General features: G+C 36.8%; 1 long non-coding RNA gene across 1 annotated transcript; it reads right to left on the bottom strand.

Annotated features, from left to right (window-relative positions):
• Positions 1–10,947: 10,947 nt before the first annotated feature.
• Positions 10,948–17,910, bottom strand: LOC309643081. Its single transcript, XR_014253545.1, has 2 exons — positions 17,710–17,910; positions 10,948–17,381 (listed from the first exon to the last, which is right to left on the bottom strand). It is a non-coding gene; the product is annotated as an uncharacterized lncRNA (long non-coding RNA).
• Between the last annotated feature and the right edge of the window lie 470 nt (positions 17,911–18,380).

Below are 18,380 nucleotides of genomic sequence, written 5' to 3'. Positions count from 1 at the left end.
TTTCTGAAATGGCTAAAGGCAAAATGATTTGCGTAAGGAGGTCTCAGATTTTAAAATGTAAAACTTCTTTCATTGGGATTATTAAGTGGCTTTCAGTGCTGTCCACAGATGTTCATGTACCCACTGCAATGCTTTAATATTTTTTCCTGTGCTTTTTACATACAGCCTGATAGACTGATTAAACTGAGAGAACAGGAGTGGGAAATAAAACAGCCTTAAAATGTTTCCACTTTTTTTGACACCAGAATATTCTTTTACATCAATACATCTGAATTTTATAATTGTAGCAAAGAATATTAAATTTCTTCTAAAATTTGCCAACTAAGTTATGTTACCAAGCATCAATTTATGCTTTGTGTATTTTTCTTAAACTGGCAAATGATATATATAAATCCATATTATATATATGGATTAAACATTTTAGCTGATAAATACCTTTCTAGAAAACATTTTTGTGTACTTCCTATTATAGCAACCATCTGGTATAATACAACAGTTTAAAAATCTGATGGCCCAAATAATCAATCCTTTGGGGAAAATGTTTATAGAAGAATATTTATGAAGCTAGATTGATAAAAGGTAATTTATGTTGCCATTTTCTCTTTTTTATAAGAACTGGGATGAAAAGGGGCATAAAATCTTAAATGTTTTCTAGTAAACTTACAATGACTAGAAAATTAATGGATATTATTAAATGAGTACAATGCTGTATTTGTGGATACATCACATGTAAATACAAACAACGTCAACCACTGTCTTTAAAAAAAGTTTTACATTAGTTTCATTTGGAGCAATGTTAAAAAACAACTCCCCCAAGATTTTAAGTATTTTTTGGATGGCCTTTAAATATTGTAGCTATTAGAACAGTCCATTTTAAGATGCTAAAATACAAAGAAACACGTTTAAAATGTACACTAATTTATTTTACAGTTAGCATTAGGCTGTATAATAGATTCATAGTTGATTTCTGCCCATTTTATTTTATGTTAACCATCATGCAAGACCAGTAGTTATAAAGTGTTCATGATACAGAATGCTCCTTTAGCATGTCATTTATTATTATAAGGTGAAAAGTGTCCTCTTCCTTATGTTACAATATCACTGTACTAAGGTTCTTATTCCAAAAGAAATAATTTTTATGTACACATGGAGAGAAACCTACCGTTTTCTTGAATACCAGTGAGTTTCGGTTTTGCTTTGAATTACGTTTATGACTTCCAAAAAAAATGGATGCAGACTGAAAGATGATTATGGTTAAATGAAACAGAAACTTTGTGAGAGGGTGAAAGAAACTTTGATTGGCATTAGGACTGAGTAGGTGTCTGTCCTTTTTACACTGGTTTTTGGACAGTGTTATTTAAGGATAGACATAGACACCCAAGTTGACTGCTAAACCATAATGAGACACCACACAAGGGGCAAGTTAACCTCCTTTTGCCTTTTATACTCAAAAACAGACCCAAAGCTGCCCATGTGGCCACTAGGTGAGTTAGCCAAAGAGCCAGAGGCTGTAGCATGGGAACGTTTTCATGGTCTCTGCAGCTGCTTGGGGTGAGACCACCTCAGAAGGAAAAGATGTGGAGAGGGTTTACTTCTAAATGATAGGGGATATTGTTCAGTGAATAAAAACATCTATAGATATATTTCTCTCTAAACACATACACACACAGAGGCATTCTCCGAAGAATAACACTGTAGCATCACATTGGTGAAAGGGAAGGATAAAAAAGAATACAAAAAAATATAAAAAGCTAGAGCTTAAAAGTGTTTTTGGTTAGCACGAATAATGTCAGACCATTTTTGTTTGTTTGAATTTTTGCTTCTTGAGGGCTGCAGAACCCTGTTATCACTTTTTGGTTGAAAGCTAGGACAGTGCTTTTAAAAATACATCTCAAAGTGAGCTGAGTTAGGAAGGAAACCATACCACAAGTGAGATCGCAACTGGAAAGCCATAATTCTCACCTTTCTCCATCCTCCAAACCCCCAGTAGATCTCAGTGAGGCCATTTTATGGTTGAATGTCTTGTAGCTTTTCGTTCTTCACGGCTTCTAAGGCTAGCTTTCTTTTTCCTGTAAGGTATTGTGCACATAGCTTGTTAATGTAACTTTTTGGGGTAGACTGGCATGGTGTTTTATTAGTAGGAGTATTAATAATAATATACACAGAGTATTGCTCAAGTGACAGCAGTATAATTCTATACTCTATAAGGAGTACAAAATAGATAGGACTCAAGTGCCTGTGTAAGAAGACAAACATGTAACCGAATCAGCTTACAGGTATCAATTCAACTCAATGTATGAACTCAGACTATTAGTCTTGTAATTTACTTTTTAGCTAAAAAGTAACTTAGAAAAATTAATAGAGCTACAGTTCTAAACTGTGTAGAGAAACTGAAAAAAATCAAAGGCATATAGGTGGAAATGTGATTTTCCAATTGCGTAATTGCAACCTACTTGCCTCAGTAATAACCGAGATTGGCAGAAAAACTGATAAAATGTAAACTTGCAGCTATTCTGAGGCAGATTGCTGTGCGGAGCAGCGCTACTCAAAGTGTGGACCGTGGACAGTACCATCACCATCTCACATCTCATCACCCGGAGTCCCACTCCAGCCCTACTGAATCCAATTCTTCAAGGGCAGGGCCCAGGAATCTGTACTTTAACGGGCGTACAGGTAATTCTTATGCATAATAAAGTTTGAGGACTCTATCTTGGAGCATAGCAAGATGTTTTAGTCTTTTTCAGAAATATATTTTCTGGAAATAGTTTATACCTTAAATATGTTTATATCAGAAGATACTTCCTATACAGGAAATGAGACTAATTAGAAAGTCTTAGACATTCGGAACTTCTGTCTAGATTAAGTTTATAGACACCCTATAGAATTTGCTTAAGTTGAAGTCTTTAAAGTTGAGATAATGTACAAACTTTCCTCTATGTATAACGTATAAACTTTCCTATATATCTAATGTATAAACTTTCCTCTATTAGTTTTAATAGCATAAAGCACAAGTGTGTTAAGCAGTCAGATCTAAATGGGGTAGCTGTTTGGTTGTTTTGTTTTTAATGATAATATAAGTAGCCCTAAAGGCTCTGACTGACCAGCTACAGTTTTTGAGGGTCTGTAACAAGCCTGGTTCTCTTGTGTGTATCACTTCGCACCCTGGATCACAAAGGAGGTGGGAGACCAGCAGACACAGTGGAGAAAAAAAAAATCGTCTGGGCAGTGGTGGTTGTGTGCCAAAAATAACAAGTGACATTCTGGAGAAACACCTTAGCTAATCAATCAAGACTGAGATGCCCATGGGAGAATAGGTAATGTAACTTAGATTTGGCCAATAGATGTTTGCTGAATAGAAGTATGGTGAAAATCTGCTTGGAGAGCTCTGAACCACTTCTTGTGTCTATAAATCTCCCTCTTGATACAGGGGGATGACAGTGACTTCTGAACTGCAGTCCAGTGGAGCACCCCCGCCAATGGAGCCAACAAACTGTAAAACATGCGGCACCATGGCCTAAAGAAAGGATGGGTTAGTCATTGAGGAATTAAGCCATGAGGCAGCATTGAGCATCACCTCTGTACCAGCACAGTGCAAGCTGTCAAGAAGAGAAACAGAAGAATCAAAGCAGTCTGTTGGACCCTCAAGAAGCTTTCGACTTTGTGAAAGAGAGGTTGGTTGCTCATTCAATAAATAGGAAAGCCAAAGCAAGCAATGTCTATTTATCATAAGTGTAAACTGAGTTCAAAGAAGATGGCAGTGTTCTTAGTCGCAAGTAACAGAATCCTTGAGAAACTGGCTGACCCTCAAAGAGAATACTCAATTGACAAAACTGAGTAGTCTCTGGGCTGGCATCAGAGGGGCCTGAGCATCTCAGTGATTCACCAAATGTCTTGTTTATTTCTTCCTCTTCATCTTATCTTCAGCAGTCTCAGCTTCATCCTAAGCATAGCTTGCTCAGTCCCAAGATGTTTATCAGAAGCTCCTAGACCTACATGCTTGTTTGTGCAGTAAGAAAAGAGAACATCTTTGGCCCAGCATTTTAGCAAAACCTTAATAAATTTTGTATGCCAATTCCTGAATCAAATTTGCCACCAAGGCAATTCGATGCACTAATTAAATTCCCAGGTCTCCAGTCCCAATTTTAGACCTGAAATTTGCATCCTTGGAACCATCCTTGGAACCACAATCCTTGCCAAACATTATGTGGGACTTAAGAAGTAGGGAGTGGAAAATGCAGAGGTAGAAAACCAAGATCTAATATAAGGGGTAAATAAAGGCTGGAGCAATCCAAGAGTACTTCTTGTAAGAGGCGGCACAGGCTGGCTCTAGAAAAGCTGGTAAGTGGAGGAAAAAAAGAGAAGACTCCAAGTAGGGGAAAAGAACAAGCAAGCATAATGTCAGGAATGAGTACAAATAATAAGAACAATGAATCGGCCCTGACTAAACCAAAGCAACCATGTTGGAGAGTACAGGAGTGAAGCTTGGTGTTTGGGGTCACCTCGTACAGGAGAAACCAGTTTAGGTTTAACGGGCTAAGCTATAGGGAATTATTATAGATTGGTTGAGTGAAGGAGTCACAGCATAGAAGTATTCATTTACACTACTTTGTTTTTACTCACACCAACCACGTGTCCTTTTTTTTTTTTTAAGTAAACAATTACATGTGAGATGCTGGATATAAAAAGATAAGAAAGATCCTGCACTTCGAGAGTTCCTAGCCTAACAACATAGGTCCAAGTAACACCATGCCAAATAACTTTAGTATAATTTTACTGCACTAATGCATTCATTAAAAATAGAAAAAATGATAAAATATGATCTTATATTTTTGTATAAAATAATTACACTCCCTGAATTTATCTTTAGGGGAACATCTTTTCAGATTTATAGGCCTTGCTTGGTCTTCTGTTTGGCTGCATTAAAATAAACCCTTATGAACAATAAGGTCCTACTGCAGAGCACAGGGAACTCTATTCAATATCCTGTGATAAACCATCATGGAAAAGAATATGAAAAAGAATGTATACATAAATACACGTATAACTGAATCACTTTGCTGTACCGATGAAATTAACACAACATTGTAAATCAAATACACTTAAATAAAATAAATTTAAAAAAATAAAATAATAAAATAAAATAAATCCTAATGAGCTGTGGGTATGAGGATGGGTATTCAGAAGGCTAAGCTGTAAGGGGACTCAAATTTTGGAAAAAAAAAATAAAATCACAAACCCAAACTTAAAAGACATGCCCTACAAAGGAAGGTGCAGGGAGGCGAGAACAGCTCCCCCGCCCCGTGCGCTCGTCTGCTGGGCCCTGGTGTCTCCCAGTGGGCGGGGCAGCCCGGCCGCCGCGTTCCGCGGAGACTGGGGGGACCGGTGTCAGGCGGTGCGGTGGCGGTGACGGCCGGTGAGTGATTGCACCATCAGCTTCCTGCCGCGATCCATCATGCGGCCCCAGCCGGTGAAGAATCACAGCCTCAGCAAGGTGCTGAGCCCAGCAACATATCATTAAACAAGGTTACCACCGGCAGATTTGTTCCCATGATCAATCTGGTCAATAACCGTTCCACCTCACTGGACAATTTCTTCCCCACCCCCTACCTTCAAACATAAACAAGGATTATGAGAGCACTTGCCGAACAATGTAAAGCTTGGCGAAGTCTTCATTTCTCCTGTGGCATTCCGCAAGCTTCTTTAAAAACCCTTATAAATCATGAAAAATACCCTTTACTACAGGATATATCCTCAGGCAAATGCTCTACCCTAATTCCATATTTTATTACCTGATACTGACTGATTTTTTTTTTCTCAATTGATTACTGAATAGCATTGGGACAATTTCTTTTTTTATTTCCCCTCAAGTCTGCAGAGCTCACTAGTTTCTTCCCTCAGGAGGTCCCAAATGTGATAGTAGTAAAACACTTACTGCTTTTACCGCTCAACTTTAATTCTGGTGCTTTGCATTTAACTCTTCACGCACTTCTGCAGACCAGTTACTCAGTGGGGTTGGATACGTGCTTAACAGAAAATATCTTGACTTCTTTAGAGTGTAATTGAGACTGGTAAATGTTCTGACCATTAGAATTTGGAAAATTCAACGGGAATCTCTTGAGAAAATCCTATTCTGTACTCTCTGCTAGTGAGTTTGAGACAGAAGATCCTAGTTCCTATGGGAATTTTTAAAAATGAAAAAAATTCACAAATAGGAGTGCTTATTTCAGAAAAAAAACAAAACAAAAACAACCAAGACTTTCCAAATATAATCCTTCCTTTCTGACTGAGTCCCCTTGATTATTTCAGGAACTTATGGTTGTATGTTTATATCCACAGGATTAAATATATACAGTTAAAAATAGAGATGCATTTGTGATCTTGGCCTTCTTAAAAACCACGAGAATTTAATTATATAACCTAACTGATTAATTGATTGTGGAGAACATTAATCACAAATCTGAACTCAAACTCCGTTCCCACTTACAAAACTTTCATTATTACAAAAATAAAGTTTGTTCTCATCCTTACCTTTAAGACCCCCTTGCTGTAGTCCCACAGAGACAGAACAGATTTTGTTTTTAAATTCTGCCAGAAAAGTGTTTCTTAAAAGTGCCTTTTAAGTAATAACACTATATAGAATGATCCATCTAGAAACTCAAGTTGCCTAACCTATTTTTCTTTATTCTTTTACTGAAATCTATTTCCTCCCTTCCTTCTTTATCTTTTTAGTGGAGATGAATTGTAGCTGAGCATTTATTTCTGCACTTTTAAATTAAATAGTTAGGTCTATCTTAAGCTAAGCATTCATGGATGGAAGTTAATTCCCTTAGATGCTCATGGTACAAAACATACCACTGCTTTGATTAGTCCGAGACTCTTGCCAAGTAAAAATTTAGACATTTAGAGAAAGGAGAGCTTATTGTTTAGACTTCAAAATACACGATCGTTTCTCCTTTAAACATATGATATATTTTCTAAACACTAATGGAATTCACTTTTTACCTTATTGTTTAAAAATGTTTATTCTTTAGCCTATTTGTGAATATTCTTGGAGTAATCCTTGCCAGTGAAGTCGGTTTTAAGAAGAATGTCTAACTTGTATTGATTATCACGAAGAAACTGGTTACCTGCTGGTCTGGATTAAAAGCATGCATTGTTCTTTCAGAAGATGTGTGTTAGTCTATCCTATTCTGTCTAATGTGAGTTCCAAATTCTCCTCAGGAATATCATTTCATACATCAAGGCTGATGACATGATAAAAGTGTTATAGATTGGTAGCTCTTAATTCATTTATAAGAGTAAAATAGGAGAGATTTGTAGTAGGTCCAGGTCATACCTTCAGTTCAACAAATATTTATTGAATGCTCATTGTGGATAAGGCACTGTGTTTTAGTTTTTTCCTTGTAATAATTCCGTGGTTGCAGATTACATTGCTATGTTCAGAAGATACTAAATCTGAGTCATGTAGTGGAGACTTAATTTGGTTAAAACCTAGATGACTTATAGTCTAGACACAATATTCATGGCAGCTTTGTAATGGGCTTAGGTGACTCTTACAGTACAATAATGCAAAAAAATTGAAGGAAGCTATTGCTTCCATAATACACTATAATTTGACTTAGGCTCTGTGTAGATACAGTCATCAATAACTTTGTAAAAACAATTTCACATCTATGCATCAGCTCTAATGACAAAAATGCCTAGGTTCTTGAAAAAAAGGTGATGGAAATACAAAGCATTCTTTCTATTACCCACTATCTTTTGTCTGCTATTGATTTAACTAATGACTTAAACTCAAATTTAGAGGGACAAAATGAAAAAAAACATGTATATAAATGAAAATATATTAGTTATAGGTGACTTTGTATTTTCATAGCATTTTTGATATTGCTTACAAAATGTATTTTCAAGCATTAGTAAATATCCAAAGTGTCAAATAATAGCATTTTATTTTTAATTCAATAAGATTTTTCTTTTAATCACCCTGCACTAAAGATATTTGTCCCTATTTATGGATCTTGCAAAACTTCCTCATTTGTGTATCTGTATGTTTCCCTGGTAAGCCCCAGTGTGTGCCTCTCACAAATCAGATAATTTTCGAAACCCCTCCAACTCCATCTTACATAAATTTTATTCTCAGTGGAAGTATTGTAGGAGAGTCAATCAAATGTCTACCCTGACGTTTACCACTATTTCTACATTTAATTCTTAATTCACAGATCTTTCCTAGGACTTCCACTCACCTCAAATTAAATGTGTCAGTGAGAACTCACTATGGACCCTGAGACTCACTTAATGGCAGTGGCATCTTACTCTGCTTTCACGTTTGTTTTTCTCTGGATCATTCCCTTTAGACACTATATGGTCAACACATTATATCAAGTAAGCCTTGAGCCTTTGCCTTAGCAGAGGTTGACCCCCTTTCTCATATCTGGTATGTTACCAAGTGGCATCGTGCAGTTGGCATGAGATTCAATGCCAACTATTATGTATTTTAGGTTATTCTACCTATTCTGAGCTCCAATTTCTTCTCAATAATAAAATTCGCATATGTCCTTAGGTACCACAAAACCAGCTCCCTTTCTTCTGAGAGATAGAGAAATGGGTTTAGCTAAGCAAGAGTGAAGTTCTGGGGTGGGGAGTAGAAGTGGTGTGTAAGGCAAGATTCTTGTTTTTGTTTGTTGGATTTTAAATTTCCTTCAGGGCTAGACGTGAACTTACCAAGGCATCACAAATGGATAACTCAGCGCTATAGTGAACAGGATTTTCTAGGGTTTTTGATTGATGCTAATAAAGAGGTCAGCCTAGTTATTTCTGAAGGACTTTATCTTGAGGTTTCCATTTTGGCCCTTTAACTTCTGGCCACCATAGCTGGGATACCCCTTCCTAGTTTCTACCTGCTGAAGCACAATTACAAGTAGTCAGCACTCAAAGACCTAGTCCCCTCTAACAGCAGCTAGGGGAGTATTCCCAATTGATATATATCAGGTTTAGAGTCCTTCAAATGATAACAGTCTTACATAGGTTGAGATTATAGGGTCAGATATGGTACTCTCCCTCTACAATATCAGGCATCTGTGTGGTGTTTTTGTTATCATTTCTGGATAGAGCTGTGTGCACCGTGGCAAAACAAGACTAATTGAGAGTTTCTGTGTGTCCAATCAGCCATGATGCATGAAGATGGCTAAACATGAACAGCATGAACCTGTAAGTTCAGGCTCTGGCAATTCATCTCCCTGGAGTAGACAAGTTGCAGGAAATCGAGTCTACTAAAACACTAAATAAATACACTTGATTTTGTCACGTTCTTGATGTTTTGCTTGCTTGCTTGCTTGCTTCACTCAACAAACACGACTGTGACCTTCTGCGGGCTCTGTGATAACGGGGTTTAAGAACACTGCTCCAGAAACTCAGTGTCTAAAGTAGTGACCAGAGAAGTAAAGAGACCATCCCAGGATTATGTGACAAGTGACATGAGTATGCACGGGGCGTTCTGAAGGTAAAAGTCAGGGAGCTATGCTTTCATGAGCCTATCAGGAAGAGCTTGGTGAAGGAGTTAATTCAGTATGTCCCCTACATACGAATAGCTTCCCTTCCGAGTGCACGTTCCTAAGTCCAACAAAGTTAACCTAGGTCCCCAACTAACACAATCAGCTATATCGTACTGTACTGTAATAGCTTTATAATACTTTTCACACAAATAATATATAACAAACACACACACAAACACAAAAAAATAAAGAAAACATTTTTAATCTTACAGAGCAGTACCTTAAAAAGTACAGTACACTACTGGCTACATCACCGCTTTTATGCTTGCTTCGGACATCCTGGGCTTGAACTACTGTAACTACTGTACTCTGTACAGTACTGTACAGTAAAGTACACAAAAGCACAACCACTTGGAGAGGAGGCACGCATGTGACAATGTACGCCAGACACGTGAACTAACTTACACGATTGGACATACGAATGCACGTTCGCATCTTTGAAAGTTCGCAACTTGAAAGTTCTTATGTAGTGGACTTACTGTACTATAAAGTGGGAGACTGCTATCCAGAGAAGCAGAGGCAAAAGGGACAGCATGTGAAGAGGTAAAGATGTGGAAAAAGCCAGCCTCCCTGTCCCCAGCCCCAGGGGAGTGCAATAATGTGGGTATACTGTGGAGAGATGAGGCTCTATCAATGGACAGGACCCACCTCCTGCAGAGGTCTGCTGAGAAATCTGGATATGATGCTGAAAAAGAGCGAAGTAACTCATCGCTGGCCTTGGAAAAGCATTTCCTCTCTTTGATGGAACACTTTAACCCAGGGTACCAACAATTTTTTTAAAATGTATTTCTCATCGTATCATAATTGTAAAAGCAATTAACTCTCACTTTCAGCACAAGGCACACAAATCTCTGCTTTACCGAGGTTTATAACCATTGAGCCCATTATAGAAGGCATCAACCCATTATGTCTGAAAGCCGTCAACAGAAATAGAAGTAAAATCATTATAGAAACAGGCAATTATCGAAAGAAGCAAGAAGGTATCATGTGAAATGAAAATGGACCCACATACCTGTTGAAATTATACTAAGGGGGGGAAATTGCATAATAAGTTTGCACATATTTCTTCTTCCTTCAAGAGACATGACTTTCAAAAGGATTTGAAAGGACATTCCGAAAAATGAGGAAGAGGCCCTAAGTTTTTAAAGAGGGTATTATTAAGCACTGTTCTAGGTGGAGTGCTTGTTGTGAAGAATTAGTATGATTTTCTCAGTTGGTCAGTTTTTCCTCCAGTAACCCCTGTGAGGGATGGGACTTCTTAAGTGTACTTTTGCTATGAAAGCAGAAGCAATTCTCCTTAGGAACTTTCAGTGAGTGGGCGGACACAGGTGCTGTGCTCAGAGGTTAGCATGATAGACATGGATTTGGTGGAAACAATAGCAAAAATCTTTTACTCACTCTTTATCACTGCAATTATTTGGGGCGTTCTTCGAAGGAGAAGATATTAGAATCATATATGAAAGATCAAGTATTTCCATAAAGAATATATTGGAATAAATAAAATTTTAACACTATTTGGCCTTAGACACAAAATCCAAAGCAGAAACGCACATCATGCAGAAGGTTAAATAGAGGACATTGAAGAGTTGACTTCGCGTTTCTATTTCAGTTTCATAGATAATATTATTTTAGGCCAATTTCTGTGTCTTTATCCACGTGTAAACATTTGGAGGAATCAAAATAGAATCCATTAATAATGCAGAGAATAAGTTTATATTTTAAAATGAACATTTTTATGCTTTTCATTGAGTAAAGATGGAGAATCCCTCATATACACAGTCTTCTTATGTTCACCCAGGCAACATAAAATGCAAAGCTGAGTTCTTATAGTGAATGCAGTTGAATAAATGTAATGAATTTATCGCATTCAGCATACTTTAGGTCTACCTTACTGTATATTTGCATTAATTATTTTCTTCTAGCTTAGACACACTCAAAAAAGGGGGGAGATCGAATAATAGGAATAATTAAGTCGAATTGGGTGAAATGATTCCAAAGCTCTTTGAATGCAGTGAAAATGTGACTACAGACACTAAGATAAGCAGAATAATGGTTCCCAAGGATGTCCACATCCTAATCCCCAGAATCTGTGGATAGGTTTTCTTACATGGCAACAGGGGCATTGCAGATGCAATTAAGGATTGTGAGATGGGGAGATGATCCCTCATTATCATCATGGATGCAATGTGACAACAAGTATCCTTATAAGGGGAAGAAGGAGGTAGGAGAATCAGAGGATGAGATGTAGAATGGAAGCAGAGATCAAAATGATGGAGTTACTAGTTTTGAAGATGACAGAGGGCCACAAGCCAATGAATATGGGCCTCGAGAAGCTGGAAAGGTAAGAAAATTGATTTTCCCCTAGAGCCTCTGGAAGGAAAGCTGACCTTTTGACACTTTGATTCTAGCCCAGTGAGACTTCTGAGCTCAATATAATAATAAAATTGTGTTGTTTTAGATCATTACATGTGAAGAAATTTGTTATAACTGCAATAGGAAACTAATACAGAGATAGAACCAAACAGATCATTATAATAGATAGTCATCTCACTAAAATCTTTTTCCAATTTCAGGGAGCAGATGACTTCATGAAGTTTATAGATGACAAAAAAAGTAACTAGATTTCTTCTTTGGTTGTTCTAACCTGGCTTAATGTATTTCCTTTTTTAATCAAAAGATAAAGGAAACATTTCTACAATGCTTTAGATTTCAAATCCGTGAGTCTACCCTGAAGAGTTTCCAAAGTATCTTGGACACTTGGGTCTGCTTCTTGGCAGTACTTATTTTTCCTCATTAAAAATGAGATGACAATTATATGAGCTAAAAGTTTAAAATTTCTCTTTAATATTTCCACATTCTTCTGTCCCATTCCTCTTGTTCTAATGAATTTGTGATATGCTTTAAAATAATGTTATAATAAAAGCTAAAAAATTAATTAAAATATAAAATATGTTCGGAAAAGTGAAATCTTCCTAGGTGGCAGCTTAACGAATGTTTTGGAAAGTGAATATACTTGCCTATCACCTACAACTAGAAATAGAGTAACCAGCATGAGAAGCCCTCTTTGGACCTTTCCCAATCATTATCCACCCCAAAGATAGTCATGAATCTTACTTTTTCATGATATTTTGCCTTTAATGGACTTCATACAAATGGAATCAAACAGTGTATAATTTTTGGCATCTTGCTTCTTTTGCTTGACATCATGTTTGTGAGATTCATCTGTTTTTTTTTCTAATTCTATGTGCGATCAGCATGAACTTTATCCTTAACATGGGTTCAAGAATCAGCCCCTTCCCTTGAGTCTCCTTTTTTCAATCCACGTTTTATGTGTAGCAGTCTTTCATTTTCATTGGTGTGTAATATTCTATCTTATGAGTGTACCATAATTAATTTATTTGTACTGTTATTGGTGGACATTTGGGTAATTTCCATTTTGGGGCTATTATGGAAAGAGCTGCTATGAACATGTCTTTTGGTGAATGTATGTACATTTTTCTGATGGGTGTGTAGCTAAAAGTGGAATCAGTCACTGCGTGTATGTATGTTCAGCTTTGGTGGATACAGCCAAACAGTTTTTCTATGTTATGGTGCCAATTTATATTCTCATTAGCAGTGTCTGAGAGCTTGTTTCTCTACTTTCTTGCTAACTCTTAGTACTGTTTTCTTTTGTTTGTTTGTTTTTAAAATTAATCACTCTGGAGTGTATGAGGTAGTGTCTCACCAGGGTTTAATTTGCATTTCTCTGATGACTAATAATGTTTAACACCTTTTCATATGTTTATTAGCCATTGGATATACTCTGAAATGCCTCGTTTAAATCTTTTGTTATTGGGATGTTTACATTTTTCTTGCTGATTTGTAAGGATTCTTTTACATTCTGGATTTAAGTAATTTGTCAAATATAGGTATCACGCAAATAGAAGTTCTTAAAATCAATAAGGCTGATTTTTTTCAATTTTTTCTTCATGGCTATTGCTTTTTGTATTCTGTTTAAGAGGTCTTTGCCTATCCTCAGGTCCTGCAAACATTTTCTATGTTAAATTCTAGGAGCTTTACTGTTTTGCCTTTTACATTTAGGAAATCCATCTGGAGTTAATTTTGTGTTTTCTTTGAGGTGGAGGGTCAAGATTTTTTTCTATATGATTACGCATCTGACTGTCCTTTCCCCACTGCGCTGAGTGTTACCTGCCCTTCTATATGTAAATCTGTTCCTGGACTTTATCTTGTTCCTTTTTCCAGTTTGTTCTTATAGAAACACCACACTGTCTTAATTTCTACAGATTTATAAACCTTTTGGTTATGTAAGTTCTCCAATTTCATTCTCTTTTTTCAAGATTGTTATGACTAATATTGATCCTTTTTTGCATTATCTTGTAAATTTTAGAATCTGTTATTCATTTCCACACTACTAGCTGGCTTTAAAAACCTAGTAATTTGTTCTCTTATACTTCTGGAGGCTAGAGGTCCAAAATCTAGATGTCAGCAGGGCCATGGTCCCTCTGAAGGCTCCAGGGAAAAATACATCCTTATTGTTGAACTGTTGTAAGACTTCTCATAAATTCTGGATACCAGTAATTTCTCAGATGGAGGACTAATATAAAATCTGGATTCAAGTCTTTTGTCAGAATATTTTCTTCCAGTTAGAGGCTTTCCTTTTTTTAATAGTGTAGTTGAACAGCAGATGTTTTTTATTTTGATGAAATCTGTTTTATTATTTTTTTCTTTTGTTTCTGTTTTTGTATCCTAGTGAAGAATTTGTCCTACTGCAAGGTTAAAAAAAAAAAAAACCTTTTCTCCTATGTTTTCTTCTAGACATTTTATGTCTAGGTATATGATCCATTTCAAGTGAATTTCAGTGTATGGTGTGAAGTAAGGATTGATGTCAATTTTTTTCACATGGTTGGGCAGCACCATTTTTTGAAAAGACTATTCATTTCCCATTGAATTATCTTGGAACCTTTGTTACACATCAATTGCCTGTATATGTGTGGACCTATTTCTGGACTCTATTTTTTTTCATCCAACCTTACATGAATACCACACTGTCATAATTACCTCAGCTTTATAGTAAGTCTTGACATCAGAGTAATGCTGTTCCTCCAGCTTTGCTCTTTTATTTTCAAAATTGCTATAGCTATTTTAGGTCCTTTTCATTTTCATCATAAATTTTAGACTTAGCTTGTCAATTTCTATCACATCCTGCTGAGATTTTGATTGAGATTGCCTTAGATCTATGGATTAATTTAGGGACTATTCTTCACACTATTAAATCTTCTAATCAATGCACACAGGAAGCCTCTCCAATTACTTAGATCTTTTTAAACTTAGCACTAATTTGAGAGAATTTTCATCGTATAAATCTTATACATAATTTATTAAATTCATCTGTATATATTTTATGTTTTGATGCCACTCTAAAACTGATTTTTATTTATTGATCTTACATTCTGCACCTTTGCTAAGTTTGCTCATTAGTTCTAGGATCTGTTTTGTATGTTCCTTATGACTTTCTATTTACATGATCATGTCATCAATGAATAAAGACTGTTTTCACTTCCTTTTCCAGATCACATGCTTTAAAAAAAATCTTTCTCTTGCTTGATTGCACTGGCTAGGACTTCCAGTGCAATGTTAAATAGAAGTAGTAAAATGAGACATCCTTGCTTTCTTCCTAATACGGAAAAAGCATTCAATCTTTTACCATTAAATATGATGCTAGCTATACAGTTTTCGTAGATACTGTTTATCAAGTTGAGAGAGTTCATTTTATAACTAGTGTGATGATAATTTTTGTCATAAAGTGGTGTTAAATATTATCAAAGTTCTTTCTGTATTTATTGAGATAATTATGGTTTCACATTTATCTATTTATATGGTAAATTACATTGACAGATTTTTAAATATTGAACAAAGCTTGCATTCCTGGGATAAATTCCACTCAGTCATGATGTATTATTGTTATCAGTCAGGGTTTGATCAGAGGAAAAGAAGCTCTCTAAATCATCTAGAATATGGGATTTATTATAGGAATTTGACTTTATGACATTATGGGGGCCAGTTAAATATTTTATGTATGAGAATATTACTCAGCCGTAAAAAAGAATGAAATAATGCCACTTGCAGCAACATGGATGGACCTAGAGATTATCATACTGAGTGAAGTAAGTCAGACAAAGACAAATATATGATATCACATATGTGGAATCTTAAAAAATGATACAAATGAACTTATTTACAAAACAGAAACAGACTCACAGACTTTGAAAACAAACATCATTACCAAAGGGGAAAGGTGAGGGAGAGGGATAAATTAGGAGTTTGGGGGTTACCCTAGATACACTACTATATATAAAATAGATAATCAACAAGGACCTACTGTATAGCATAGGGAACTCTACTCAATACTCTGTAATAACCTATATAGGAAAAGAATCTGAAAAGAATGGATATAGGTACATGTATAACTGAATCACTTTGCTGTACACCCGAAACTAACACAAGATTGTAAATCAACTAAACTCCAACAAAAAATAAAAATTAAATATAAAATAAAATAAGATAACGCTAAAAATATGTTATATATGGCTATTACTTCTATTTTTAAAGGTGCGGAAACTGACCCAAGTGTTGGAGAACCTGAAGAAAGAAATTCAGCACCAGTTGGAAGAGTCATGGGTTTGTCCACTACCCCAGGAGTTGCACATGCAGACCAAAGTTTGAAAGAACCTGAAGAAAGAAATCCGGAGGGACCCGGGGAAGCTGCAGGCTCAGCTGCTGCTTCTGGAGCTGCATATTCTGGCCCTGGACTCTGAAATGTTATAAGAGGTGATCTAGCGGGGGCTAAGGGAGCTGAGGTCCCAGTAAGGTGAGCTAGCAGATCAGCTATAATACGTGTGCGCTGCAATGGTGCCGAGTGTGCTCATATCAGCCTTTCACGCGTAAAAGCAAAAAGGTCGCAGCCCCACTTCCCTTCCAAATCTCACGGAAAATGTCTCTTCAAGGCAATGCTAACTTAAAATTATGGTAGGATAAGAATTCTGGAAAATGCAGTTCCAACTTAGCTAAGTTGATGCCATGCAAATCCACCACACCCATCCTTTTTACATATTGTTTGATTTGATTTAATAATATTTTGTTAAGAATTTTTGCATCTATACTCATGAGTGATTTGGTCGATAGGTGTTTTTTTTTTTTTTTTTTTCCTGGTAGTATCTTTATCTGGTTTTGGTTTCAAAATAAAGCTGTCTGAAAAAAATGACTTAGAAAGAGTTCCTCCTCTATTTTTTGAGTAGTGTATATATTGATGGATTTAAGACAACACTAGTTATTTATTTTGTTGCTCAAATCATGCTCCTCTGTCCCTTTGACACACCCCCATCATTGTGAAGTTGGTTTATTTGTTTCAAACACCACCTTATTTTCTGGCACTACAACATGCTCCAGGCTCATCTGGTATATCTCTGCTCCAGTCTTAGAACCAGCCATTTCACCAAAGGAAACCTGGTTCCTTTCATTGGAGAGTGGTGTTAGAAATCAAGATCTGGACACTAAGTATGCTTTCCGCTACGGCAACATCATTGTTTCTAAGCCCTCTCAGCTGACAGAGCAAGCAAACTAGTGTGTGTATATTGACCTATGTATAAATACATACCTATGAGTATTTCTATGTGTAAAGATTTGTATCTATATTAAGCTAAAATAGTTCATGCTGATATCTCTAACTCTATTCCATTACCCTATGGATTATTCTAGCCTCCTCTTCCTACTGTTCTGTAAACTCCCACTCCAACAGTAAGGTATAACTTTATCAACTAGAGTACAGTCCTTCTGTACAATTTCTTTTTTTTTTTTTAAATTTTATTTATTTATTTATTTATTTATTTATTTATTTATTTATGGCTGTGTTGGGTCTTCGTTTCTGTGCGAGGGCTTTCTCCAGTTGCGGCAAGTGGGGGCCATTCTTCATCGTGGTGCGCGGGCCTCTCACTATCGCGGCCTCTCTTGTTGCGGAGCACAGGCTCCAGACGCGCAGGCTCAGTAGTTGTGGCTCACGGGCTTAGTTGCTCCGCGGCATGTGGGATCCTCCCAGACCAGGGCTCGAACCCGTGTCCCCCGCATTAGCAGGCAGATTCTCAACCACTGCGCCACCAGGAACGCCCTCAATTTCTTTTTAGTTTTTTTTTTTTTTAATTAATCAATTTATTTCTTTTTGGCTGCGTTGGGTCTTCGTTGCTGCAGGCAGGCTTTCTCTAGTTGCGGCGAGCAGGGGCTACTCTTCTTTGCGGTGCGCGGGCTTCTCATTCCGGTGGCTTCTCTTGCTGTGGAGCACGGGCTCTAGGCGCGCGGCTTCAGTAGTTGTGGCTCTCGGGCTTAGTTGCTCCACGGCCTGTGGGATCTTCCCAGACCAGGGCTCGAACCCGTGTTCCCCGCATTGGCAGGCAGACTCATAACCACTGTGCCACCAGGGAAGTTCTTGATTGTAAAGACTATGCTTATGTCTAAACTTACTGAGGTCAGCACATTTCCTTCTACCCTTTTCAGTGAGATTGTTTCATACGTTTGTAATACAGCTGGCTTTGTTTTTCTCCATTCTATCCTGGTATTCTCCCAACCTCCTAAGTGGTTTAAAATTTTTTTTCTATGTTATGTTCACGCTTTGAGCTGTAAAGTTCAATGGCTTTTGAAAATTGCATAACATCATGTATCCACAATTATAGTGTTACACAGAATAGTTTTACCATTCTAAAAAACTTCCCTATGCTTTATCTATCCCACCCTCTTTCCTCTACTGCCAAATCCCTGGCAACCAATGATCTTTTCATTGTC

The sequence above is a fragment of the Balaenoptera physalus genome (assembly GCF_965194825.1).
Source record: "Balaenoptera physalus genome assembly, chromosome: 1".
In the NCBI taxonomy this organism is placed as follows: domain Eukaryota; kingdom Metazoa; phylum Chordata; class Mammalia; order Artiodactyla; family Balaenopteridae; genus Balaenoptera; species Balaenoptera physalus.
The sequence above is the reverse complement of the archived record's forward strand: the minus strand, read 5'-3'. Positions and strand labels throughout refer to the sequence as shown.